The sequence below is a fragment of the Genypterus blacodes genome, unplaced genomic scaffold, assembly GCF_046128005.1.
Source record: "Genypterus blacodes isolate CSIRO-AG114 ecotype Tasmania unplaced genomic scaffold, CSIRO-AGI_Gbla_v1 ptg000085l_1, whole genome shotgun sequence".
Lineage (NCBI taxonomy): Eukaryota > Metazoa > Chordata > Actinopteri > Ophidiiformes > Ophidiidae > Genypterus > Genypterus blacodes.
The window spans coordinates 706,818-721,273 of NW_027466890.1; the positions used below are offsets into that span (position 1 = coordinate 706,818).

General features: G+C 41.7%; 1 protein-coding gene across 2 annotated transcripts in view; it reads left to right on the forward strand.

Moving 5' to 3' along the window:
- dab2ipb (DAB2 interacting protein b) overlaps positions 1-14,456 on the forward strand; it is a 101,805-nt gene that overhangs the window by 9,872 nt on the left and 77,477 nt on the right. The gene's annotated exons all lie outside the window — the stretch shown is intronic.

Here is a 14,456-nt window from a genome sequence, read left to right on the forward strand (position 1 = left end):
GCAACGTATACTTAACACTTACTCCTAATCTGTTCAGTGTTTGTGTGTGTGTGTGTGATTGTACCAGTAGGACTAGTTACATTCCAAGACAGTTTGGCAGAGGCGTAGGTTAGCATTTAACTACTTACAGTACAGACTTCATTTATTAACTCTCGCATTATTACAGTGTCTTTCTCTCACTCTTCCACCACCACATCGTACCTGACTTTAGTGCACAACCTCATCATAATTCTTCCACCAACATGTGTTTACATGCTGCTGTACAATAACCACAAACACAAGTATGTCATCGGAGCACACAGTTGTAGAGTTGTACACCACAAATATATTTCAGGGCCACCAAAGGCCACCAAATATTTCAACCATCTCATGACCTTTCCAAATGAAGCCAATTTCTCAGTGTACTGACTACTGTTTGTTCTGTAGCAGTGGGGTGTTCTGTGCTATGCTATGTGTCCGGCTGTAGGTTGGGCATTGTTGTCCTATTATTAGTGCGAGCCGGGGCGACCGGCAGCTGTGGGGAAGGAAGTAGGCTCTGAACAGCCGGAGACAAGGGATTACTGGGAGCACTGAGCGGGAATTATGGAGTGACGGCTAGAGTGGCTTTCCCAAGGCGATGGGAGTCAGCGGAGGATAAGAGGAGAGTGAGCCAGTGCACACCAGACAGGGATCAGTGCTGATACAAGGAGGACCAGGGATCAGAGTTGGAGGTCAGCGATGATCTGGACGAGAATGTTTTTTTCAGATATATAATGAAATCCCAGCCTAGAGCACAATTTGGACAAATTAAAAGATAACAACTGTTTGATAACCTGTGCTTTGAATATGTTTGCTTTTTTTCTCTGAATACAGCGTGTCTTAAATCTTTGCTTTATCTTTGCTGGCCTGGCAATGTGGGCTGAGTCTTCTTGGTGAAAGTGTAAGACGTCCCTAGATAGTGATGACTCTGTGATTGCTGTGATAAACACCTGCCATGCTGGTTAAAAGAGATAATCCCATCCCAGAATGACTTGCATGCCTCTCCTATCTGTGCTTCTCTCCCCTCCATAATCTCTGGTGTGTATCCAGTGAAATGCTCTTGCTCAATTGGACGAATATGGTAGCAAGGGTGTTTTTCTGCCTTAGGTCTTGTATCTATTTCATCTATCTATTTGATGATGATGCATGTTGTTTACTCTGGGCAAAATGGCTTAAGACTGATATACAATAGTTTTGGTATGATCACTTCTGACTTGGTGAATTGTTTGTTTGTCCCTGCTATTTTACAGCGTGCAGTGTAGCTTGCATGTGTGTGTGATGTGATGTATGCACAGTGGTGCATGAACAGTACTATTGAGAAATTAGTCTTGTTTGTACTTGTTAAGATTTTGGATGATGGTGAAATCAAAGGTCCCACTGAGCAGAATTGTTTTGATCAACCACTCCTGCTGCATTTCTCTGATTAGACCTGAGACGTCATTGGAGGTGTAACCTTTCCTATCCCCATACATGCCTTAATAAATCTAAATTTGTGAAATATGATAATTAAACTGTAAAATTGTTGTTTGTAATTATCTGCCTACAGTAATGCCAACAAAGGCAAAAAAAATACATTATCAATTGAATGCTACAAAGGCAAGATGAACTCCTGTGTTGTTGAATTGAATTGCATTCACGTTATAGAGATTCCCATGTTCAGCATTGAATATTGTAAAATGCACACTGATTGAGAATAATCAGGTTTTAGGTAATGTCTGTTCTGAGATGGCCGAGTCTGTTCTTATGAGTCAGCTACAACACACAAATGCTGCCCAATGACTTGCTCACAATCCTTGTACCTGTTGTTGTGGTTTAACCAGGTGTGTAGGCAGGAAATTCCATCCAATATGAAGCGTTCAGGGTAGTCTATGACCTATGGCTTTGTCTAACAGGATGCCTGGTACTAACTATGCAACTTAAGTACGCACTTTAGTACCAGTAGTACTAGTAGTACAGTTAAATGTGAGATAACATTTCTAGACAGTAAAGTTTCTTGTAGCAGTCAGTCAACACCACTGTATGCTTACTTACCGAGTTCCATTTAATAGACTTTCTTTTCTCTCTTTTCCTCTTTCCTCCCTCTGCTCGGCTCTTGTTGGAGCTTTCCTTCCCCCCTCCTACGTCCAGACAATTACTTACAGTCGTAAATCACAGAGAACTTAGAGCAACTTTGATATATGTTTGACAGCAATGTGGGCCTGCGTTTAATGTGTGCGTTAGCATGTGAGCTTTCTTGTGTTAGGGGAGTGGGGTGTGTGTTGGCATACCATTACAATTATATACATCTGCTGGTTGGTGTTATCCATGTCTACACAGACATTTGTTCTGAGACTTTTGATGTCTGAATAAACAATATATTGCAAATTGCATTAAACCTTTGTGATTACACTGATCTTTATCCGTCATTCAGATCAAAATCAATTAGCCATTTAATTATTTTCAGTCCTGTGGACCACCGATGACATCATTGTATTAAATGATTGTTTTAGCCATGAATCCTGAAGATAAGATAAGATAAGATAAAAGTTTATTATCCCGAGGGAAATTACTGTGCAACAGTTACAGTACAGTGCAGAATGAAACTAGAACGAAAAATCACCAAAACTAGTGCAATATAGAGAAACGTGCAAGAGTGCATGCAGATAATAAGTACAACATATTAAGTACACACAATAAGGGGCGAAGTACATACAATCGGGGAACAGTACATGACAGTACAAACACATAAGGAGGACAAGGGTACAAAGTGCAAATGTGGATCTGGCTATATAACTACAGACATACTATAGAGTGAGGGGGGGGGGGGGTCAGACCCCTATGACCCCACTGTCCCTCCCTGACCCGAGGTAGATTTATCATAAAGTTTGATGGTTCGTTTAGTAGTACACCTGGGAGGAATGAGTCTGTTACTGAAGGTGCTCTTGTATGAGGCCAGCACCTGGTGGAGAGGGTGAGAGTCATTGTTCATGTATGTAGCTTGCGCAGCATCCTCCTCTCCAACACACGCTCCAACAAATCAAGTTCAACCCCGAGGACAGAGCCAGCCTTCCTGATGATCTTATTGATCCTGTTTGCGTCTGCTGACCTCGTGCTACTGCCCCAACACACAACCGCGAACAATATGGCACTGGCAACCACAGACTGGTAAAACATCCTCAGCATGGTGTTACATACATTGAAGGATCGGAGCCTCCTCAGGAAGTAGAGTCGACTCTGTCCTTTCTTGTACACTGCCTCAGTGTTCTTAGACCAGTCCAGTTTGTTATCCAAATGGACTCCCAGGTATTTGTATACCTGCACAGTCACACCATTGATGGACACAGATGTGGGGGGTGACTTCTTCTTGCGGAGGTCCACCACCAGCTCCTTAGTTTTGTCAGTGTTGAGCTGCAGGTGATTCAGCTCACATCACTCGACGAAGGAGTCCAGGACACCTCTGTACTCATCATCCTTCCCCTCGGTGATGCAGCCTACAATTGCAGAGTCATCTGAGAACTTCTGCAGGTCTCCGAGCAGAATTGGAATGGTGATAGGACCGTACCCTGTGGGGCCCCAGTATTGCACACCACAGTGTCAGACACACATCTCTGCAGTCTGACAAACTGTGGCCGACCAGTCAGATAGTCCACTATTCAGGAAACCAGGGGAGAGTCTAGCTGCATCGCCGAAAGCTTACTCCCGAGCAGGGCAGGCCGGACCTATTGAATGCACTGGAGAAGTCAAAGAACATGACTCTCACAGTGCTGCCGGGTCTGTCCAGATGGGCATAGGCACGGTGAAGCAGGAAGATGACGGCGTCCTCCCAGTTTCGACTGATAGGAAAACTGGAGAGGGTCCAGTGACGGTTTGACCAAGGGCCGAAGGAGTGACAGGACCAGTCTCTTCATCATCAGGTGGGACGTCAGCGCCACTGGTCTGTAGTCATTGAGGGTGCTGGGATGTGACTTCCTCGGGACTGGAACCAGGCAGGATGTCTTCCACAGCACCAAGACCTTCTCCAAACTGTGGAGTCTGGACAGCTCTTTCCTGACCTGCTCTGCTGGCAGAGGTGTTGTGAGGCATGGGGGAACCTCTGACAGGGGCCGTTAGTGGCCTTTGGTGGCCCTAAATGCTATTGTTTTGCTACCATAAAACACTCCTTAACCCTAAGTAATGCTCACAACTGAGTGAGCACCAACACTGAGTCACAAGATGGAAAAGAGAAGAAGAACGTAATGAAGATTTTGATAACTGGGAAATATGGAATGGATGGAAATTTTACCAAAATGTATTGCTTTTTATACAGACAAATCAAGTATTAAGAATAGGTCACACCAGTCAGATTATTTTAAGACTGTATAGTAGTAAATGTAAGGCATGTACAAGTAGCGGTGTCTGACCTTCTTTGTCCATTGTTTGTGACCAAAATGATGTGAAACATCCAAAGACAAAAACATGCAAACAACAATGATTTCTGTGAATGCATACTTCTAGACATATTCCTCTAATTAACGTTTGTAAAGCATCCTTTGAGATGTGATTCCACATTAAATTAAATAAATCTGTGGCTCTAGTTAAGAGGTTGAGTCTCTTATCAATAGCTCCACTCTGACTGAGCATTTGGACATGTGCACCCTCCACTGACGCTGCCAGTTAATTGGATGGGCTCACATTGTGTCTAATTGAGTTCGTGTCAGCCTGCATTTAGACTAAGCTTGTTGCAGTGCCAGCATGTATGATCTGTGTCACCTTGTTGCATGCAAGTAGTTGCTGTTTTTTCTGTGTGCTACGCGTGTTAAACATTGACTCTGATGGGCTGGCTTGGATTCTCAATTAATGGCAGTGCGTTGAACACTTAAGAGGAAGAAAGCACCTTTCATACAAAGATCCAAAATTGTATGTGTTCATGGCACGGGGAAGACCATCCTATCATTCTGTCCTGTTTTAAGTTGCTCGGGCGGGAGCCGGCTCCCATCGTTCATCTAAAAGAGTTGGCTCTTTGAGCCAGTTCGTTTGCTAACGACACATCACGCCCTGCTGGCAGGCAGAAAGTGGTGAAGTGGTGCTCCACAGACGCGTTTGCACCGCAAACGAGACCCGCACACGCTTGTCATTCACATTTGTAAATTTTTCTAATTCCTCATAAAAATAGTATATTTGTTGCCTTTTATCGGGGCTAGCCGAATGTTACGTGTCACGTAACCCAAACATGACAGCAGTGTCATTTGTTGGACTGACAGTTGGTTGGCTTATAATCGTTTTGTCACAAAAGGGGGCTGGATGTCTGTGAATTCGGTTGGATAAAAAATTTAAACAGCTTTACCAAGTGACACGTTGTCAAATGTTCGTATTCTTTTAACCTTTTGCAAGCTACTCAGAAACGCCCGGCGAGCTACTGGTAGCTGGCAAACGACCTGTTGGAGGCCACTGCTTTAAAGTGATCCGGTCACTCTCCGTGATTGTGTTCAGGTTTTGGAACAATGAAAACAACAAGCCTGAGAGTGAAGATTGTATGCGTTGGCCTTTGTGTTCGGGTCTATGTATTTGTCTTTGTGTTTGGGTGGAGGAGTAACGTTTGCGTGTTCCATTGTGTGTCCTGTCTTGTCTGATAAAGCCCTGTTGTGCCGATTTACAAGGAGCAGGACCACCCATTGAGGTTTCAAGGGCCAGGCATTTATTTCAGTTTCTGTGCCTGTGAGTCTCCAGCATAAAAGGTTGCCTCATAAACAAACGGCTGTGTGCACATGCGCTTGTATTTGTATACTTTTGATGACATATGATCACCAAATGTCTCCCTCTGTACCCATGTAAGGTTACAAGTTCATGTCTTAGGGGATGGTTTATTTTAGGTGTTTTATTGTGTGTGTGCTGTCAGACTTCTTCCTGTTTTTCACCTCAGAGCCACTAGCCACATATACGTATATACGTATTTACATTTTCCACATAGAAAAAGGGAGAAAACATGACCCAGTGACCATAAAGTGATTTAAAAAATAGAGCTAAAAAAAACCTAACGAGTTTGTATTTATTTATTTATTATCTTGAAATGATGTGTAAAGAAAAAAGATATTGTGCACAAAAGTCCTGTTGGCATCATCTTCCCCTGGATCTACTATATATCCATAGCTGTTAAAATGGGTCAAAAACGTTTTATACTGCTGTTTTATTATTTTTTTTAAAAACAGCAATTTTGGATCAATATAGGGGTAAGTTGCACCTGTTGATAGTTCATCACATCATACACATGCCTGAACTTCTTTCATTAAGATGACTGTCCTCTTCTTAAAAGAAAGAGAGTGAGTGAGAAAGGGAGAGATATGTGTCTTCATCCAGACTCCTTGACCCGAGTCCCACTTATCTGCAAAATGTCTTTTAAATTCATCCACTACTTTTGAAGAAAAAAGTGGTTGCTGAAAAGCAAACACTGAAAGCATGCCCTCCACGGGAGAACTAATTATATTTTCGACAGCCACCCTTCGCCTTGACAACAGCTTGACACACTCTTGGCATTCTTTCAGCCAACTTCATGAGGTCGACACCTGTGCGCTCTTCCAGCAGTCTCCACACATTGTTGACTGATCTATATTTGCCACATTTGTGCGGTGAAGGCCTGGTTGATGCAGTGTGATTTGATGTACCTGTTACATCTGACCTTTTACAAAATAACATTGTATTTGGGGAGGCTAATCTGAGGTGATGAGTGTTGATTTCTGTGCAGCAAAGGGTGACTCTTGGCCTGCCTTTGTTTATTGGCATTAGAGGCTGTTTCATCATAGTTTTTGATGTTTATTGTCACGCTATGGACTACTACTACCCGAATGTGTCAGTCTTTTACTACATATAGTTATTCAATAACATCCTAACAGACCTAGGAATCGGGATGCTGGTATTGTTTACTTGCTCTTACTTAAATTTTCACTGAAGCTTCAATTTAACATTTATCTCACTTTAAGAATTTCAGGCATTGAAGGCCTGTAACATCTACCTGCCTCCCGTGGCAATCTCCCAACAGTCAGAGGGAAGAGGGAGCATTTGATTAAGATAAGATAAGCTAAAAGTTTATTATCCCAAGGGAAATTACTGTGCAACAGTTACTGTACAGTGGATTGTTCCTAAGTGCATCACTAGAAAAATAACTACTTTATTTTCAACCAACAAAATATCTTATTGTATATATTTCAAGACTTCATTTTTGCCACTTATTTGCAGCAGCGAGGGCTGGCTGGGCACAGTTGTGATGAATTAGAACTTCCTTTATAGAGTGAAGAGCAGGTACTGAAGTCTTAACTGACTGACTTGTAGTGAGGAAGGTCCCAGGCGTGTGTTCAGACCTGCTTAAGTACCAACAGGAAATGAAACGTGTTTTAACATGGAGATAAGATGACTGGCCGCTGTTTGTAAACACACATAATATGTCCCTACTCAAGTGCTTACATTGTGTGGTATGTGGTTCTGGGCTTCCGTACAAACACTTAAAAGATCAGTCATATTATGTCATTTCATCTTATCATTCTGTGTAAATCATGATTGATCATAATCATATCATAAATAATGAAATTTAATGGGCAGAACTGAGGATGACCTAATATGAAGTGATTGGTGATTGGTTTGAGTCTGTGCAGTGGGGCATATTACTCTGTCTCATTACCTCCTCTTGTTAAATCTGCCTTTATTGATGCACAAACAGCCTTTTTTCACACAGCTGCAGAGAGAACAACCAATACAATTTGTAGACACAAAAAGCCATCAATGAACCAGCCCCATGGCAGTCAAAATGAAATGAAAGCTGACTGTATAAAAGCACACAGAGGCCTCGAGAAAATGTGGCCTTCACTAAAAAACAACTCAAGGTGCTGAGACTTCAAAACCCAGTGTGGGAAATATATTTCCACGGTTCTCTATAAAAATGGCATGACAGAGTACAACTTTATTTCATTGCTGCCTGAGGACACCTTAGACTGTTCTCTAATTAAGAAAGCACTAAAGATGAAAAGCTGGTAGAATCTAAAATGAAAGACTTGCTTAAAATGTCTCATGTCTGTCTTGGTTCAAAAGATGCGACTTCAAACTAAACAGCCATCAAATATTCACTCTTTGCCCGGGAGTATTGAGTCTCCATCCGCAAGGATCAGAGTTTCTGCTATGTTTTCCATAGAACGGCAATGCAATGCAATCAATTATTGAAGCAGGAAAATATTTATTTATATATTAACAACAGGATGATTTGGTGAAATGAGAGCTTTGTCCTGATCATTTTACATTAACATGAGCTATTTACACCTTTTGTGCATGCATGTCATGAGATCACTGTTCATACAAGGGAGTCCCTTGTAAATACACAAATTTAATATGAGTAAATACACTAATCTAATAATTAGAAGAAGTGCTCATTCAAGTTCGAATGCACACAATACTGTGGCAGAGAGAAATGTGTTGATACTGGTCTGAAATAGAAACAGGAAAGAGGGGAACATGAGCTCCACTCCCAAAGGTTCCCCTTTCCCTCCAACCTACATCACTTCCTGTCACATACCTTTCCCTCCTGCTTTGGACCTGTTGGGACATACACACATTCACACACAACTTTTTTTATGGTAAATCACTTATTCAACAAGAACTTTAAGTTTGTTTAGATGCAAAGTACCTAAGCCGTGAAAGGGGGATTAGCTCAGTTATTGAATTGATTAAAGGTGAGTGAGTTGGTTGTTAATTTCGTCATAGTGCCAACTTGTGACTGTACTGACCCAGATATTTGTACTCCTCCTGTGTCCTGCCCTGAATCTCTCTGAATAGCTGCACACACACACATGCACACATACACTGTACCCCTTGTTTCTGGGGCAGTACAACTTTGAGAATAAGAAGAAGGCAGAGATCCGTCTTCCCATCCTGCCCACATTGGCAGCCACTGCTTCTCTACGCAAGGTCATAGATATCAGCACAACCGTGTCTGTGTGTGTCAGTGTGTGTGAGTAGGAGAGAAGGAATGCATGCTTGCTGTTTATACCTCACATACTACATTGTGTCTTGCTGATGAGAGGAAATTCTATATGTGTAGTGCAGGAGTCAGATAAATGTGCTGGAGTGCTATCGCTCCATAACGAATGAGAACCAGACAAATTATGCCCATTGTTCCCATGACAATGGAGTCTCTGTGGCTGAATGAGAAGTTAATGACCCTCACGTGGGCTGTGACTGAATTCCAAGAGTTCGAACTTAAAGAATAGGCGTTTTATAGATTGAAATGAGTGTTTTTAGTATGATATTGTTTATTTTCCCAGGTATTCAGACTGCTGGAGGAGATATTTATCTGGACTATGAGCGGATACCAATGGGCAATTAAGACCTGAGCCCTGTTGACTACATTCATTATCTTTGTTTACAGTGCTCTATGGTCTAAGAAAGCAGCTTGACTGATCCTGAAGAGAAAGAGAAAAACTTCATCCTTACATGTTCAAAGACAGCAAGGGGGGGAGTTTAAAGAGCAGCAATAAAAACCCTCAGGAATGAACTAAGAGGCGGATAATTGAAGTTCTACGATCCCGTTGCTCTAATGACACGTTGTTTTATCTCTAAAACCGGCTCCCTGCCTCTCTCAGACTCCCACTTCTCATTTCTCCAATTCACATTCATACATCATAATGTCTCAGAAGGAAGAATTTGTTTTTGACATTGCATGATAATGTAGGGATTTGTTTTTCTCCTAAACATCATAAGATGCAGTATCCAAAGTAAAGATCAATTGTTTTTATCTTAATCTTTGCAGCCATTTACCCTAAAGCAGGGTAATTATACTAAATTGTTTGCACAAAAAACAAACATTGTGTGCAAACATTTGGTTTCACGTACAAAAACTGTGCAGTATGAAATATCACAAATAACTGTAAAATGCTGTTTTTTATTTATTAACATAATCATCAGCATTTATAAATTATTTAGTTTTTTTTTACTTCTGCATTAGTATTTATTTCTGCATGCATTCACTCTCCTGATCCATCTTCCATAGCTTGTTGTTTGACAAGGGACTTAAATAAAAACAGGATTAGCGAGAGAAGGTGGGACAGAGAAGACCTCACAGCTTACTCTGAAATGCGCGTGTGTGACGTGTAATTCCTCTCGCAGCGGTCAATAAAGTCACATGTTATCGTACTTTCTAAGGAATGAGTAAGTAGATGAAGAGTGTGTGTCCTTGTGTGTGTCTGTGTGTGTATGTTGGCATAGGTCCATTCTGTGCAGTATGTGATTCCAAGGGAGATGTTTTGTTTGGCTGGCACCAGTGTGTTTGCAGGCATGGGTGGGGGGTAAGGGGGTAGGGGGTTATTTGTTTGATCTGCTGACGATTGATTGGAACAGATTTCTCATTGTAAGCATTGGCTTGAAATGTCAACAACAGAATGTGCCCCATTCAGTGTGTAGTGCTGATACTGTCGCTGAATATCACTCTGTGTGTCACCACCGGTTTATTGCTTCAGTGCAATTGAGTTAAATTTCTACTCGCACACACATACACCCTTCATTCTTACTAGACGGAAATTTTCAGGATGTATATTCTTCCTTTTGCTATTGTTGACCACTCTGAAAGATATGCCGTCCCTCTGTGGGCGAAACCAGAAATAGCCCTGACAGGCCTCTCGCTCGCAGGCTTTTGTCTCCCTGGTATGAGCCTCACGATTGTGTTTTGTTGCTCGACGGGGGCTAGTAACGTCGGAAGCACAGCGGTGCAGGAGCAGGAGAGAGATAAGCAAAGTGGTACATGACCACAGGAGAGGCCACTGGCTCAGCTTAAATCCACACAGGCAGCTTGGGGGACAGCTGGAGGGCTGTGAAACACGACTACAGAAACAGCCAGCCAGCAAACGGGGCTCATCCCGGGATCTCCAGCTTGTTCAATTTATCCACAATCATCAACGTGCGTATACTTGTTGTATATTGCTCGCTTGTATGCTTTTCCTAAATAAACTGTTTGTATATATATTTTATACTTTGTAAGCTTGTCGCTCAAAGAGAAGATTTTTATGAATTTATTTTTTAAGGACCTCTCATATTTTGTGTGCAATAACGTTAAAGTCTTTAAAGCACAATTAGAAATGACAATTAATCTTAGAAGATGAGAAAGAGGAAGATGAAAGGAATCGATGATAAAACCTCAGTGTTGAGATGTCAGTGTTGATCTAATGAATGAAAACTCAGTGTCCTAGATCAAGAAGACCACCTCAGGTGTTCTGTGGAGCATCTGGGCATGATTGATTGGCCACTAAGCACACTTTAGAGCAGGGGTCTCCAACCTTTTTGCCTCTGAGAGCTACTTTGACAAAATAAAAGTGTCCGAGAGCTACTCGTGTTTATTTTCAAGGTCGACTTTCTATTGGAAAACTTTCAAGGAGACATACCACTTATCAGATTGGTGTGTACCTATTTACATTCAGGTGTCAGTTTTGATGGATTTGCTTCAGTTAGGCTTTACTTCTTCGCTCAGTGAAAACAACCTGTTTTAGGTACCTTCTCTGTAATGCTGTCTTCCAAACGCCTGCTCCTATCCCATACTCTCATTTTAGCTCACTGTCCTCGTCGTAGATTATATTTTGATTGTGCTTTGTTCTCACTGCTCAGCACTTTGTAAAATGTGAATTATATAATTCTCAGGCTCATGAATTAAACATGTTGAGTACTCACGCCCTCAGTTAAACCCAGAGCCAGCGCAGCATCTGGTGCCAACAGGTTTTAATTGAAAACACAAGCACGTATTTACACACTTTTTGGAATTGTTGATAGTCGGGGTTTTCTGTAATATTTCTTCATAAATAATTTGCGTTTTAAATGTTTGATGAACGTAGCCTGTTACTGAATGATTTTCATAGCAATCTTGTTGTGCTATTTTGTGGTGACACTCCACACACTGAGCAGAGAGGGTTTGGGGTCTGGGGTCGCGTCTGCTCAGATGTAAGACATATTGACACACATTGATATACTACACAGGCAGTATATCATGGGACCTGATGATGCTGAAAGGAATTCGGACTCGATGTGACTGGGGTCCTGTATTGGATTCCAATTTGGGATTTATTTTCCCAGCAATAGAAGGAAGCGTTCCAAAGTCTCGGTACGATTGTCTTCTCCTCTTGTTGTTGAATTACCGGGAGTATCTCCAATCTTTTTAGAGCGATTGCAATAAAATAAGGTTGGCTAAGGAGACTTTTAAGTAACTTAACTTTTTGTTGCAATCTGTATCAAAGATTGATAGACTGCACAATTTTATATTGCATTGTTGAACTTCTTCTCTGTCCCTCGTGAATTACTACTGTTTATCTGAAGTGAAAAAGTATTTTTAGACCAAGTGTGGCTCCAATAACCTTTTCCAATCATTTTCAATAACCCAAGATCGACCTTGGTGGAGGTATGTTTTCTCTCAACGTTACACAGTATATCAGTGGCAGAAGATGCTTGTTTGAGCATCAGTTGCATGTTACCATGTTGTCCAGAGGGGGTCAGTGTTGATACAGTTTTGATCTGCTGTTTGGCCGATCATGCCTCCTCCCAGTAAGGACGTCTAGATCTCTGTTTCCCATATGGGTAGTTTGTGTTGGCGGTCTCACGGCAGTGTAGTGCATTATGCACTAGAAATCAAGCAAGCCGATGCTACAAATTTGTGCTCTGGAATTTGTTTGATCAAGCGATGGCACATGTAAATCTGCCCACAGCAAATACTGCAGGAAGTTTGTATAGTATGACCACGTTTTTCATTTGAGCGATATTACATATAAGAGAGAGAGCAAAGCAGAGGTGACTTTATTACATAGAATGAGGGCCCAGATACCATTGCTCCATGCATTTGTAGCCTCTGTTATCAGGTTTTACTGCAGCTCTTCAGTCTGGTTGTTTGTTTTTATCCGCCCTGCTTCACAATTTGCGCTGATCAGCTGGTCTGACGCATTGTTAGCTTGGCTAGCCGCTAGTTAAGCGTTTCAAACCCAGTTGTGAGGGATTTAACTAATTATTATTATTAACAAAACAGCAGGAGAATGAGCGGTTACCCGCTGCTAGGTAGGAGAGCCATGGCCACACTCCTTCCTTTGCCACATCTTATCTATCTGAGCCTCAATAAACACAAAATATAGGTTGAAGCTAGACATTGAAAAGCTGAATCACCAATTTGAAAAGATCTGCAGCAGCCCACAACAGTCGCTGAAAAGATCTGCTTATTTATTTTTTTTAAATGATACGTTGCAGTTTTATAAATTCCAATGGAGTTTGGAAGCTAAAGATGTGAACAAAACATGTGTCACAGTGTGTTTGTGTGTGTAGAAGGGGGGCCCTGCAGAAAAAGTTTGGGAACCACTGGATTAATCTATTATCGGCATGTGGAGATTCAAGATGTCACTATGGGCTTGTCCTCCGCTCATAATCCATACTTGTATTTCATGTCAGACCCAGACACTCGGGTTTCACTCAGAATGCCTTTCGATCCTTAAACTTTTATGGTTTCTTATGGTCCACCACTGCCCTGTGATTCCAGAGCCGTCTAGTCTTTTTCTCTGATGTGTCTCACTCTAATGGCTGGCTATATTTCAGGTGTAATGGCCGAATGTGCCGGTCTCTGTGAGACCCACTCTCCGCATGGAGACAATAGAGTGAGCCGTGTAAAGAATCAATACAACCCACTTTGTCTTTTTGTGTGAGAAAGAAATACTTCAATTTCGCCCTAAACTAGATACAAGCAACATTTCCAAGAAACGTTCAAAAGTTTTATAGGGTCATTGACTTGAATGACAAACATTTAAAACAGTGCTTATGAGTGTTGATTTATATGTTCTGAGCCTGGCACATAATGGAAATGATGATATGACTTCCAGATGTATCCAAGGGTTTCTGAACTGTACAAAATCAACACATGAATGGAGCAGTCAGTAATTATGTGCTTTTTGCAGTGACCATAGTTTTGAAAGTGCTCAGCGCCCAGCATATGTGCAGCATTTGGCATCGTAGCAGCTGTCGGTGATTTACATGAACCAGGAATAAGTGTTACATCTAGTTAGATCTCCAGTTAGACCTTTCTGTGCCAGGCTCACAGCATATCAATTAATTATGCTCATTATGCAGTCTCACACTGATGGCTTGCATATTGAAGTGTGTGCAGCAGTGTGGAGTCTGGCTTTAAATCGCTTCTTTAAACTCAAAATGCACAGCGCTGAGAAATGAAGTGGAGTTGAAGTGAAAATGTTCTCTTCAGCACCACTCAATCTAAATCGTTAATTTCTTTTCTTTTTTTCTCTTGATGCCATGTGACTCTTAAATCTCCACCCCTTTCTCTTTCTTCACAGGTAAGGCATTCATACAGTTACTCGTGTCTGCGATGATGTATTTTCTCATCTTGCATCTGGCTTCTTACTCTGACTTTATTGTGCTATCATACCTAGTACACTGCTGAAAACTTCTTCTGGGGTGCTCTTACAGAAGAATCA